At 42.4% G+C, this 15081-nt stretch overlaps 1 protein-coding gene across 2 annotated transcripts in view; it reads right to left on the bottom strand.

Moving 5' to 3' along the window:
* Positions 1-15081, bottom strand: part of ZNRF3 (zinc and ring finger 3) — a 171105-nt gene that overhangs the window by 54330 nt on the left and 101694 nt on the right. The window lies entirely within an intron of this gene.

Here is a 15081-nt window from a genome sequence, read left to right as displayed (position 1 = left end):
GCTCACTGTATGAGAATGTGAGCATGTAAATATGCCAAGATATTTTATGCTACTGAACTATATTTTCAATGACAGTGATGGTTTTGTCATATTATTAGAAGTTTATTTTTAACTATGATATTTAGCAAGACTTCATTTTTTAAATTTTGCTTTCTATAAGTACTATGATTTTGTAATAAATTCAAATCAGAAATACATTACTCCTATCATTTGCTGTTACATTAATTGAAATGTATTACATTAACTGAACTGAAAATTTCTTTTTTAAAACATTTGATTGAAATACTTCCATCGAAAAGGAACTAATGACTATATTTTACATATGATAAATCAAAAAATTGTAAAATTATCCAAATTGACTGGATCCGTTAGTCAAATTATAGAGACTTCACTATATGGGAAGCCATATCTCATCTCTCCCTCTTACATTCAGTTTTGACAAATAAATTAATTTTTAAAAATATAATAGTAAAAAAAGCAAAATAAATCATGGTTTTAAAACATACCTAACAAAAATAAACCTTGATTTGTGAATAACATGTGAATAACAGTAAAAACTTTCAAAGGGCTGCCACGCTCCACCTGGCTTGTTGGCTTCATAAAGCTGTTCCGACCACATTCCAGAATCTGATGGATGCCTGGAAAAGGGAGCTTGGGAAGCCATGCATTTTAAAATTTGATCTGCAAGGATGATTTCAGAAAGGCCTGGAGTGACTGACATGAACTGATGCTGAGTGAAATGAGCAGGACCAGGAGATCCTTACATATTTCAACAACAATACTATATGGTGATCAATTCTGATGGAAGTTGCCATCTTCAACAATGAGATGAACCAAATCAGTTCCATTAGAGCAATAATGAACTAAACCAGCTACACCCAGGGAAAGAACTCTGGGAGATGACTATGAACCACTACATAGAATTCCCAATCCCTCTATTTATGCCCACCTGCATTTTTGATTTCCTTCACAGGTTAATTGTACAAAGTCAGATTCTTTTTGTGCAGCAAAATAACTGTTTGGATATGTATACATGTTGTATTTAACATATACTTTAACATATTTAACATGTATTGGTCATCCTGCCATCTGGGGGAGGGGGTGGGGGGAAGGAGGGGAAAAGTTGGAACAAAAGGTTTTGCAACTGTCAATGCTGAAAAATTACCCATGTATATAACTTGTAAATAAAAAGCTATAAAATTTTTAAAAATAAATAAATTCTAGAAGCTTTAAAAAAAAAAATCACCTGCAAAAGGCCAAATGAAGGCAATTTTAAAAAACTCTTCTGCCTATTCCACAGCCTTCCATCATATTTGTATTTATTGTGAGTTATTTGATGTGTAATCGAACTCAGAAAATTGGGATTAAGAAATAGGAAATTGGTTATAGCAGAAATAATAATCAAGTCCCCGGCACAGGAAAGAGGCAGGAATGGAACATTGAGGAAGAAACAGAAGTTGCCCACAGACAGCTTAGATTTGCTGAGTTCCACTGGTCTTTGAGAGACCTCAAGTAGAGGCTGGATGACTCACCAACCAAGGTACATGGGAGAGGAGATCCGAATTCATGCGTGTAAACTGGATGGGAAGATGATGGGGGTAGTTCAGTATAGAAAGCAGAAGAGAAATGAGCTTACAGACACTTAGGCTCACAGAATGGCTTCCTCCAACTCCTCAACAGCTTCAGTCAGTAAGAGTTATGTTTGGGAGTAGGGGAGGTTTCCTCTGGTCAGTTCGTGTGGAATTACTATGGTGTTCCCCCAAACACCATCTGGAATTTGAGGTCTCCAGAAACCACAAGGAGGTGATGGCCCTGCTCTAGTCAGCCCACAATGTGGTCAGTTATGGGCACACACATGCAGAAGGTCCACTGACAAGATGGAGCAAATCCAAAGGAAGGCAACCAGCATGGTGAGGAATTGGGAGACCATGTCATGAAAGAGCTGACTGAAGGAACTGGGCACTTTTATCCTGAAAAAGAGAAGCCTCAGGAGAAGATCAGAGTTGTTATCCACAAGAGAGAGCAGACAGTTCTGCTCACCCTTTTCCCTGGTCTCTTTGCCGCTTAAGTTTCTCTCCAGTCCATCCATCCTCCACAGATCTGACCAAATGATTTTCCTTAAGCATAAATCTTACCCAATGGCCTTACCTGAACTCCCGTGGTTCCCTCTAGCAGCTACAATTAAAAAACAAAAAGGAAAAGAAAAAAGAAAACAACTTCTGTTTGGCTTGTATGGTCTTTCACACATTTCTCTCCTCCAGTAGCTCCTTTAGATCCTGGGTCCCACCTAACTTGACCTCCCGCAGCTCTTCTCACACAGTCCTCGTTTTCCCTTGCCTGGAACTCACATTTTCCTCATCACAGAGTCCTTCCCTTTTCTCAAGATGTATCTCAAGTCCTACCTTCTACATGGGGAAACATTTCCCAATTCCACCCTCAACAGTTGGTGTCCTCTCTTCCTCCCTACCTCTCATTTATCTTCTATTTATTCTGGATGTACTAATGCATTTACAATCTTATCTTCAATACCAGCAAAGCTAAGCTCCTTGGGCAGCTGCTATTTCATTTTTTTTTTTTTTTTAACTCTTACACCCCCAGGATTTCACACAGGAGGTGTTTAATAAGTGCTTGTTCACTGATGATTCTATGGGGCAAAGGTGGCCCAACTAAAAGCAATGGGCAGAAGCTGCAAAGAAGCAAATTTAAAGATTGATAAAAGAAAAAATTTCCAATAATCTGGGCTGTCCTCAAGAGAAATTATCATTCAGGCAACTTAGGTTTTATAGAGAAGAAAACTAAGGCTTGACCAAGGCCACATAGGTCATTGGTGCTAAGGACAGGGATACAAACAGGTTTCACTGCTCATTTGGTAACAAATACTCTCCCTGCTGCTCAAAAGCCAACTCAGATCAGTGATTGGGCAGTTTTTACAGAAGTCATTTTGTTGCTTTCTCAAATTCCTTACAAACACCATGGAGTCAGAGGATCTGGAGCTGCCAAATATCTTAGGGGATACCTACCAATCCAGGTTACCCAGGGAATAAGTACCACAGCCAAGATTCGACTCAAGGTACTTAAGTTCCAAGAAGACTGTGAATAACAAGAGAAAAGGCCCTGGTGTTCAGATGGACCTCAATTTTAGGTTAGCTGGAGCCATGTGCAGAGACTGGCAGGCCCATTACTTCCTGTTTCTAAATTCCCTGCCTGGCAGAACTGTGCCCCAATGAAAAGGGTTGTCAGCAGCAGCAGCGACAATCACAATGCCACTGCTTCCCACAATTCTCCGCTGGGCTGCATATACAGACTGAATGAAACATGCTATTTTTTACTTTTTTTTTTCCTTTTTCTCTTTTATTCAAGCATTCTTATACAAAATGGTTACTATGGGAATGTTTTACATAATTGCACATGTATAACTTCTACCTGATTGCTTACTGTTTCAAGGAAGGAGGGACAGGAAGGAGGGATAGAATTTGGAACTCAAAACTTTAAATTTAAAAAAAAAAAAAAAAGACTGCTAAATGGGGCCTTAAAATATCTTTTTTCAATGAGGGCTGGAGGGACAAGGCAAACCTTCATTCCATACTTTGCTGGTCATTACTTTCTAGATGACTATTTCAGGAAGGTGCCTTTCTTCTTCTTCTTCTTTTTTTTTTTAAAAGGGAAACAAAGCCAATGTAGCCAAGATTAGAAGTGAAGTAGGAAGCTGGGAAACAATTTTTAACAGCCAGTGTTTCTCATAAAAGCTTTACTTCTAAAATATATGGAGAACGGAGTCAAATTTATAAGAATATAAGTCATTTCCCAACTGACAAATAGTCAAAGGATCATGACAATTTTCAGATGAAGAAATTAAAGGCTCCTATAATCACATGAAAAAAATGCTCTAAATCATTACAGATTAGAAAAATGCAAATCAAAACTACTCTGGAAGTTGTCACACATCTCAGTTTGGCTAAGATGACAGAGAAAGACAATGATGAATGTTGGAGGGAATGTAGGAAAAGTGGGACACTAATGCATCATTGGTGAAGTTGTGAACTGATTCAACCATTCTGGAGAGCAATTTGGAATTATCCCCTAAGGGCTATGAAACTGCACACCCTTCGGTCTGGCACTCGTTACTGGTTTTTATCCCAAAAAGATCATAAAAAAGGGAAGGGGATTCACATGTGCAAAAAATGTTCATAGCAGCCCTTTTTGTAGAGTAAGAGAATTGGAAAATGAGTGGATGCCATCAGGTAGGGAATGGCTGAGAAAGTTTTGGTATATGAATGTAATGGAATACTATTCTATAGTTCTATAGTTCTATAAGAAATGAGCAGGTATATTTGGGGAAGGCCTGGAAAGACTTACATGAACTGATGCCAAGTGAAGTGAGAAGAAACAGGAAAACACTGTACATAGGAGCAGCAAGATTATATGATGATCAACTATAATTGTCTTAGCTTTTTCTCAGCAATTCAGTGATCCAAGGCAATTTCAAAAACCTCTGGATGGAAAATACCCATTTGCATTCAGAAAGACTGAATGCAAATTAAAACATACTTTTTTTTTTTTTTTTAAAGAGACTGAAACATACTATTTTTTTAACCTGATCTCTTATTTTTATTTTTGTGGTCTTTTCTCCTTTTGTTTTGACTTTTCTTCCCCAACGTGATTCATATGGAAATATGTTAAAAACAAATGTACATGTATAAGCTAAAAATTAAATTAAAAAAAGAATTTACAAATTTGCTTGGGAGATGCAAAAACATATATAACAAAATCAATCGGGAATTCAAAAAAGTTGACTGGGAATACAATTATTTGTTTATGCATTCATTTCTTTATTTAGTTAAAAATGTGTTCAGCAAGCACAGCTAAGTATGAGTGAATTGCAATAGGGTAAAGCCTGTTGGCATGCTGTGTGCCAATAAAATAATCCTTTTCAAAAAAAAAAATAATAATCCTTTTCTCCCCATCTTTTTCCCCACCCTGGAAAATAAATGCATGCAGCAATCATCAGAACTTTGGTTCTGCAAAATCGGATACCATAGAGCCTGCATCAGAACCAGCAGTCTCAGTACACTAAGTCATTTTTTTAAGCTGTGGTCCATATCTTCAACCAGGTTTCTTCCATAATACCAAGTGAGTAACCTGTTCAGTAGCACTGGTGGCAAAGTCCAAACCGGTATCATTCTGCCCTTTCGGGCCATTCATCCATGACATTTCAGCTACCACAAGTCTGAGCCTCTCTCAGACACCCTATTCCCAAGCAGAGGCCATGACTGTCAGGTTCTCTGTCGCTGTCCACGCTAAGTGAGGGCTGTCAAGTAACAGAGCTAAGATATTGCCAAAACCAAGTGATGTCCAGTTTGCCGACTTTGGAGGCTCAATAACCCCGAGAACATCAGAGCATGCCGAGTCCCACTGATAAATGTCCTAGGGATGAATTACATACAATGTATTTGCCACCAAAATGGAGTCTCAGCTGAAAATACTGTAATCCTCGGAAAGTGACAATGCAGTAGATTTGTCTTTCAATCGGTCAAATCTAGATTTCACATTTGCTGGCACTGAGGAAAATGTGGACTAGGAACACACTTAATGCTCCCCAAACAAACGGTCCAGAATGTATCTTTAGGGATTTGAAATTGGGGGAGATTTAAGCAACAGACAGTGCTGGGGACAGAGTGTGCTCGACAAACCCTTATTGGTAAATCGGTTGTATGTACACACTACTGCTCAATTGAACAACTTGTTCTGAGCCCTTGGCAAGCATAGTAGGTAGTTTCTTTCATTTTTTCACTGCAGAAGATCAAATTATTGACTAATATTAAACTGGAGAAACTCCAGAGGGAGTTCCAGAGGAACTCCTGAGGTGGGAATCCTATCCTGGGTGTCTGGGAGGTGCACAACTGAACAGGGGAGCTGGGAAGCCAAGAATAAGGAGACTGGCAGAACACTCCACGCCTGCAGGTATTCTGCACAGAGATATCAGAGGCACTAGATCTAACAGCAGAAGATGAGTTCAAATATTTGAACTTAAGTATTGGTTGTGGACGGACCGATTCACTGATCGTTCTGAATTCTTGTCTAAAACAGCAGAGCTGGAATAGAAGATGTAAGTCCTTTTCATACCCAAAGATGCAAACCCAATAAAGAAAAGTAAATCAATGCAGTACAGAAATAATTAACTTCAAAATTAAAGTGTCATTTCACAAAAGCTCAGAAACTCTCTTGCAATATGGATGTTTCCTGTAATCTGCATTAACCTTTTATGGATCTCTTCTGTTTCTCAGATCAGCTTGGTTATGGAGTCTCTTCTCTCTGAAAGACATCCCCCATAACAAAGAGCATTTTTTAGAAGGGGAGGGGGCAGTTGAGCCCAATTCATCAAGAAACTGAAGAGTCCAAAAGCCACGTGCAGTGTGTGATCCTGCGGCCCTCACCATCAAAGGGGTGGGCGCTCTACCCAGTCCTCATACTCGTGGTTGTTTCTTTAGCTTATGTCGTCTATATGGCTGCTGTTTTCTTGGCTCTGCTGACGCCCTTGCATCCACACTTCTCTGTATCCATCAGGCATCATTCCGTACAGATCAGTCATCTTCTCCAAAATGGCTGTTTCATAGGCAGTCCCTTCACCTTCAATTTCTCTCTCTTTGTGCATCCACCAGCTCTTACTGAAATCTGACCATCCTTTCCAGGACTGGCTGCCCCTTCACTCATTCTCCTCGGCTTCTTGAGGGAAGCAGGCAAGTGAAAATACTCTTTCGCTTCTCACTGTGATTTCCAGTTTGGGCCCTGGAACATTCAATAACCTTTCTTCCTGAGTTGCATGCTAGTCATATCTACCACCCAATCAAAATCCTGGCAGTTGCTGTCTATAGACTTCCAGCTTACCACCCCTCCCTTCTTCCCTCAATTAGTTCCATACCTAGCTTACAATTTTCTCTTCTCCTCCACTTTCATACTAGGGGACTTCACCATTCAGAGTGATTTTCGCTTTAACCCGCCTAACCACTCTCCTCCCACGAGTCACTCCTCCAGTCGGCATCGGCCATACACAAGGTCACAACCTTGAACTTACCATCACCCATACACTGATCAACCATGTTAAAAAATTCTAAAATTCCCTCATCTGACCACAAGCTATTGGCGTTCGCCTCTCCTCTGCTTTCCCTTACCAAAGTCTCCTCTTCATCTTTACCTGACCTCCACTCTCTCACAATTCCTCACTTCTCTCCCAGGTCATCTCCCCATCTCCCCTTTCTCCTCTTCTCCCCATCTTGATTTGTGGTAAACCAATTCAACCCTATGCTGTACCTCCCTTCTTGGATCCCTAGCCCCCTAATAACACGGGTTTTATTCAGCCAAGCCTCAGCAGTGGATCATTTCCACTATTTGTCATCTTCATGCTCAATACATGAAAAAAAATCATTCAATCTATTTGATTGGGTCCACTATAATTCTATGTGTCACATAACCTTACATGGACCCTCACAATTGCTCAGCAAATGCTCTTATTACCCTCATCAACTCTTCACGGTAGCTCTTCCAAACCCTCTCATCCCTCCTCATACCTCACAGAGTTCCCCCTCTCCCTACTCATATTTTATAGAAAAAAACTGAAGCCACATTATGCCATAAACTCTTCTCTCTTCCTCATCTCCTATGACTATGATTCAGGTGTTTTCTGCTACGTCTCCTCTTTTACCCATCTCCTATGACAAAATGGCTTTCATCCTTACCAAGATCGACTACTCTAATGCACAAATGAGCCCAGTCCCATCCAATCTTCCCCAACAGAGTCTCCTCTTTCATTCCCACTCTTTCACTTATTTTCAATCTTTCCCTGTCTATGGCTCATTCTCCACTGTCTACAAACATGTCCGTGGACTCCCCCAACCTTAAAAAACCCTCACTTGATCTTTCTAAACCTGCTATATTCTATAGCTCTTTTGTTCTTTGGAGCTCAACTTCTTCAAAAGGCCACCAGCAACTGGCCTCTACTTTTTCTCTCTAAAACTTCTTCTAATCTGGTTTCCAACCTCGTCATCCTGCCCACACTGCTCTCCCCAAAGTGACCAGTGCTCACTTAATTGTCAAATCCAATAGCCTTTTCTCATTCTTCATTCTCCTTGACCTGTCTGCAGACTTTGACTTGCTCTCTCCTGGTTCTCCTCCTCCCTCCCAGAATGCTCCTTCTCAAGCTCCACTGCTGGATCCTCCAGATCACGCCCTCTCATGACAAGGGTCCCTCAGTGCTCTGTCCTGGACCTTTTTCTCTTTTTCCTCTCTACTGCTTTACTGGGGGATCTCAGCAGCTCCCATAGATTTAATGACCTACTGGGTGCAGATGATTCTCAAATTTGCTTTTCCTATGACATCTCTCTTTGGTTGGCCAATTTCACATTCCCAACTACCTTTCAAAATCTCAAACTGAATGTTTGGGAGATATCTTTGACTCAGTTAGTCTAAAACAGAGCCCTCCCCTCCCTTCCCATTCCTTCCCACCCTCTTTTCTGTAAAGAGTGCCGTCCTCTCCCTCTCCTCAGGATCATAACCTATACGTCATGGTGGATCCTTCACTATCACTCTCCCTATGTCCAAGGCCTGTAGAGTTTACTTCTACAACAGGGATGGGGAACTTTATATGCCCATATAAAGACCAAAAAACATTTGTGTGGTCCTCCCAAGGCAACTGCAACCTCCTGATACTGGAGTTTTTAAGTGGATAATTTTGTATGGCCCGCAAACAATGTTATAAATATCCAAATGGCCCTTGGCAGAAAAAAAGGCTCCCCAGCCTTGCTCTACAAGAACCCTTCCCCAACCTCTCTTAACTTTCCTTGGGTTAATTATTTCCTATTTACTCTGTCACAGTAGCTAGGTGATAGAGTGGATAAAGTGCTACCTCTGAAATCAGCAAGACTCATTCATCTCCCAGAGTTCAAATCCAGCCTCAGATACTTCCTACCTGTGTGAGCCTACCCAAGTCATTTAACCTGTTTGCTTCCGTTTCCCCATCTGTCAAATGGGTTGGGAAAGGAAGTGGCAAACTGCTTTTAGCATATTTTTGTCATGAAAACCCCAAATGGTGTCAAGAAGAGTGGGACATGACTGATATATCCTGTAGGCAGCTTGCTAGGAATATTTGTTTGCACATTGTCCCTCTCGTTAGATTGTAAGCTACTTGAAAAGAGACAATCCTTTATTTATGTATCACCAGGGCTTAGCAAAGTGCCTAGTACATAATAAGCACTTAATAAATGTTTACTGGTGAATTCTATCACAAAAAAGTAGGGCTATAAACATCCATGGCTTTTATGAAGTCAAAGGGTATGGGTCCCTTTATTTGCACAATTCCATACTATTTTCTAAAATGGTTGTACCCATTTTACAGATCCAATGACTCAATTTCTTGCCAGGTATATAATACCCAACCCTGAATGTTGCCCTTTCTTGGTCATTTTTGCTCATTTGCATTGTAGAATATGAAATGAAATCTCAGGGTAGTTTTGATTTGCATTTTGCTTATTATTAGTGATATGGAGCGTTTCTGTGAATAATATGAAATTCTTTGGGAAACTTTTTTCTTTTTGTTGACTATCTATAGGGGCATGGCTCTGCATATAAACTGTTTACATAAACTTAAATGGCCGTGTGTGTGTGTGTGTGTATGTGTGTGTGTATAAATTGTTTTATATCTTGGGTACCGAATTCTTTTATCAAAGAAATTTTGTATCAAAGATTTTTTTCTTCCCTTTTGACTACTGCTCTTCTTATCCTAGATTTTGTCTGTGCAGAGATTTTTCCGTTATATACTATATATAGCTTTTTTAATGGCCTTTACCTCGTTAGGTTAGGTGGCTCTTACCCACAGCTGTGAGAGGGAGGTGATCTGCTTATTAATTTAAAAAAAATTTATAGTATGATCTTTACTATTAAGGTAGTGTATGTAGTGAGAAAATATTGTGCAATATGGTTACAGAATTGGCTAGAGTGCTTTAGTTTTCCTGGCAGTTTTTTTTAATCAAATGGAGTTTTTTCCCCAGGTAATTTATGTTCTCTACTTGACCAAACACTGGGATATTGAGTTCCATTGTTCCTGACTCTCCCTTGTTTACTCTGTTTTACTAATAGTTCTATTTTTTGACCAATGTGAGATGGTCTTTTGGGTTGTTCTCTCTGAGGAATAGAAATGTTTTTATTCTTCCCCACTCCCACTTAATAGTATTTTACTTTTTCCAATCGCATGTTCACACAGCTAAATGGTTTGTCTGATGGCAACTCATTTCAGAAAATGGTCTTGGTTTCCTTATTTTTAGAATAGGAACAGGAGTGGTCCCTAGTCTTATTATCCCAGCTTATTGGGGGACCAAAGAAGATTTTATACATATGTATGTATGTATATTCATTCATGTGTACATATATGAAAGCACTTTGTGAATTGTAATTCTATACCTAATTTTAAGGAATCATTCTTCTCCACTAAAGCAGAGAAATGCTGACTCTCTGCAGGGAAGTAAGGTGAGGACCAGCAAAAAGGTTTCCCAACATCCAGGGTAAATGATTGAGCATCCTAGCATCCTGTCAGTTGCTTCCAATTCAGTATGATAAACATTAATCCAGCACTTATTATGTGCCAGGAACTGGGGATGAAAGACAGTCGCTCCCTTCAAGGAGCTTACAATCTACTGGGAGGAGAGAACACACAAATGGAGGCACGAAAGTGAAATGGGTACTGGGGAGGAAGGGGAAAGGGAGAGGATGACGACAAAGGGGAACTTGGGAATCAGGCACGGGAACATCTTAATCTGTGGCATTTAAACCAGGCAGGGTAGAAGATACAGAATGAGCCCAAAAGCTCAGTTTCTGCCCTCTATAAAGGAAGACATTGGGAGGAGTTTGCTACTGTATCCTCCAATCAGAGGAGAGAAGACACTAAGGGAGGCAAGGTCAGCCAGATTTGACCAAGCATCTTGGTGATGAGATTGGAGAGATGAATTTAATAGGGACAGGGGGATGGCAGAGGACAGGGAGCATCCCGGCACCCCAGCACTGGCCCCTTTTTTTGCCTAAGGGAAGAAAAGGATGGGGAGGGATGAAGGTTAAAACTTAAGGCAAAAGTATAAGCTTCTTACATTTGACAATCATCTTCACCATTCCAGGTGCAGCCCATTCAATTCTGCGCAAACAGACCTCCCCAGGAGTAAGCACCTGCTCCCTTTTCCAACCCGGTCTGTCCAATCCTGCCAGATTAATCTTCCAAAAACAATAGCTCTCTGATATCACTCCTCTTGGCAAAACCTTCAGGACTGCTGTTGTTCCATAAGCTCAATGGTTACTATAGTTCTTTATTACCCAGGAGATGAAGTCTCAAGCTTTAGACCTGTCATTCAAACCCTCTTTCCCACGATTTACCTAAATTACTCTATAGCCCACTTCTCCCTCAAGTCCAAGGCCCAAGGAAGTGAAATGACTTCTCCACCTTCGTAATAACACGGCTGACGTCCAAGAACAGGCTTGAAGGAGGCTCTTTTAGGCCAGTGGTGCTACTGCCCTGTCGTACTGAGTAGGGGACAAAGGGTCTCATTCTCTCTGATGCATCAAGGGCAGAAAGATGGAGTTCCTGCCCAGAACTCTTGAATGTCTGGATTAAAAAAAAAAAAAAAAAAGGTCTCCCAACAGCCCCTCCCTCCTCTTCCCCAGGTAATAAGCACCTGGATCTCTCTCCTCCCAACTCTTTCTGATTGTCATCTGTGTACCAGGGCATCTCCAACTCCCAGAGCATTAAGGCACCTCCTGTCCTGCAGGCTGCCTGTAAGCAACAAATGATAGGGAGGCACCTTCTGGCTCAAATAGGCTTTTTTCACTTTAAAATGGTGAGCACTCTGGCTCTAGATGATTGCCCACTGGGCCTATTTCAGCAATCAGAACTCTGTTGTGAGATTTGCCCATGGTCCCAGAGGTGAGAAGGGGTGGCAAGAAGAACTGGCCCAGAGCCAGAAGGATTGAGGACAAGCAAGTCTCTTCCGACCCAGACACTAAAGTGTGGCAATAATGCCATGCAGAGGCTTGGTCCCCACCGGCCACGCTTTCAGACAGAGACAGGGGCTGCAGCTGTGATTTCAGAAAACCCCCTCTCCCCATGGAGGCCGGCACCTTTTTGGCAACTTCTCAACCAAAGAGCTTGGAGGAGCTGAGTGCCGTTCCCAAGTCTCTCTGGCTCTGAAGCTGATTCTTTGTTCATGACGCCACGCTCTTCCAAAACCTTGGGAAAATACCCCATTCTCTCTGTGCCACCCGAACAAGGTAGCACTTTGGAGCACTTCAGTATTTCTTCCATTCATCCTTCCATAAAATCCCTGGGAGATGGCATTTCCACTTGGGGCAAACGGTTGGACTTAAAGCAAATCGTGACAAGAAGCCTCTGGGCAGCCCCAGCTCTCACTTGCAGATGCACTTCCCCCACAACCACCATCTAAGGGAGAAAGTACAAAGCACCCTTCCTTGGCATACAGGAGAGAAAATCAAGGCTCAGGAGGGGAAGGGACTTGTCCAGCCCAGACCAAGTGCAATTCTCCCCCTCAGGCTGCCCCTCTGCTTCCCTAGCTAAACTGTCAGGAGGCCCACAAAAGTTCCTCTCTCCTAAGCCAGTCCTATAGTATTGGAGTCATTGCTTCTGACATCATCAGGTACATTTACACTTTAGGAAAAAGAGTAAACCATCAGGACTAGAATGAGGCTCCCATCACACTCTAGTTACAGTCCTTAGAGCCCATGGGCCTTCCTTTTGCTGAAGAGTAAAAGTGAAATCCATCCAAGAGAAATGCCCCCTGAGGCCAGGCAAGCCAGTGGGCAGCAGAGCCGGGGGGCCGGTACCCGACCTGGCTACCACAGTTACCCAGGCCCGCTCACCCTGCTAAGCCCGACCTCGGAGCCCTCAGCATCTGAAGAATTCAGAAGGGGATCGGAAGCCACGGAGGGCTCTCCCACGACTCAAATGACTCCACTACAGTAACAAAACATTTCCAAAGCATTTGATAATCTACCAAGGTGAAGCACATTTGCTTTGTGCCCTTATGGAGCCTGTCTGAGCTCCCGAGAAAATGCCGCACCCCAGAGGCTTCTTCTCTTGTTCAAACCCTTCGCTGCCTGACACTATTTCTCCTTTCCTTCCCTTCATGGTGCGCCTGCTTGGGGCCAGTGGGGTCAGGAGAGAGGGTCCCTCTGGGCACGCTCTTCTTGCTCTTGCTCCTTTCTCCCTCCTCCACATACTTCTCCGAGTGCCTGATATGACTATGGTGGAGGATCTTCACTCCTAGAGGCTTTTTCCCCCCTCCCCAAGTTTACTTGGTAGCATAATTCACCAGTTGCTTCCTTTCTCTTTTATGCCCCTTTCCCATCCACCATCCTCATTCTCAGCCTTTGAGATCAAGGGAAATGGCATTAAAAGCCAAATTACCCCCATGAACATCTCACCTTATCACAATACTTCTCACCTTCACACCATCATCCCCTTGGAGCCAGATAAAAGAGAAAACATAGTTTATTGTTGTTGTTATTCAGTCATTTTCCCAGTGATATCCAACTCTTTGCGACCTCTTTTGGGGGTTTTCTTGGCAAAGATACTGGAGTAGTTTGCCATTGCCTTCTCCAGCTCATTTTACAGATGAGGAAACTGAAGTAATTAGGGTAAAGTGACTAGTCCAGTGTCCCACAGCTAAGAAGTGTCTGAGACCAGATTTGAACTTGGGTATTCCTGACTCCAGGCCCAGAGCTTTAGCCACCGTAGCACCTAGCAAAGTATTTTAAAAATCGAGTTGAAAAAAAAATTTTTTTAGGGGTAGCTGGGTGGTGCAGTGGATAGAGCACCAGCTCTGAAGTCAGGAGGACCTGAATTCAAATCTGGCCTCAGACACTTAACACTTCCTGGCTGTGTGACCCTGGATAAGTCACTTAACTCCAATTGCCTCAGCAAATAAATTAACTAATTAATAAAATAAAATTTTCAGAAGATTAAAAAAGAGAAACAGAGAGACTCCATTCATCCTATCACTCGCCTTGAGCCAGACTTTTAACAAATATGAAGTTTTCTTGATTCAATGAGTCTAGTTCCCCCCTCCCCCTTACTAATGATTTTGTTGAGAAAAAACCTTGTCATATTCCTTCTCCCAACACAACTGACAGCTAGCCAAAGAGCCAGTAAGAGCAGCCAACAGAGCAGAGGCTCCTGCTGGCACAGCCAGACTCCATTTCTTTCCCCCTGCGTCCCCCAACATGGCAGAAAGGAGGAGCCATGCAATAAATGTTTACTGAATGAACCTCATCGGTGTTTAATCATTAATAGAGGCTGAGAGGTCTGGCCCGCCCAAGCCTGCCGGCCAAGTAGCCTCCGCTGTCCACGGCTTTGCCAGGAAAAGCAGAAAACAGGTAGGTTCTTCTACTCAAGGAAGCAGATATGCATGAGCTCAGCACCATTTCAAAGGCCCCATTCTCTACCTCCGTAGGAGGCATGTTCCTCGGAGCCCTGGACCGGCACCCCCACACACGTATACTGACCCTCCAAGAACAAAACTAGCTGAGCCAGAGTCATGCAAATCACATTTTTTCCAATCACGGCCCAGTAGAGAGTGGGAAGAAAGCCATCCTCCTGGAGCGTGGCAAACACCGGACTATTCTCCGAGATCGAGATGCCAAAAAGCCCTCGAACACTGAGCAGCTTTCGGAGCTCCTGACCACTCCCAGAATCCACGCAGGAGAATCAAGACTTCCCTACCCCCCTCATCCAAAGCCAACCAAGAACGACATCAAGAAGCAAGTGAGCAAGCCAAGATCCCTGAGAAGGCAAGGACGCCGCTGACGTTTTGGAAGAGAGAGCCACAAAACCAGAGTGGTTTTTCTACTACAAAATGTCTGACAACAGGCGCTCTGAAACATTCAGCTGAAGAGGACCCCAAAACATCAGGAGCCTTAAAAGTTCACTAGGAAAATTTGAAGGTGGAAATGTTCAAATTAAAAAGCAAAGGCCCGAACATCATGTCTGTTTCCCTCTAACCTCCAGATTTCTGAAGACTGAAAGCTGGGAAGCCC

This window comes from Sarcophilus harrisii, chromosome 1, assembly GCF_902635505.1.
Source record: "Sarcophilus harrisii chromosome 1, mSarHar1.11, whole genome shotgun sequence".
NCBI classification, from domain to species: domain Eukaryota; kingdom Metazoa; phylum Chordata; class Mammalia; order Dasyuromorphia; family Dasyuridae; genus Sarcophilus; species Sarcophilus harrisii.
This window is presented reverse-complemented; position numbering and strand designations above follow the sequence as displayed.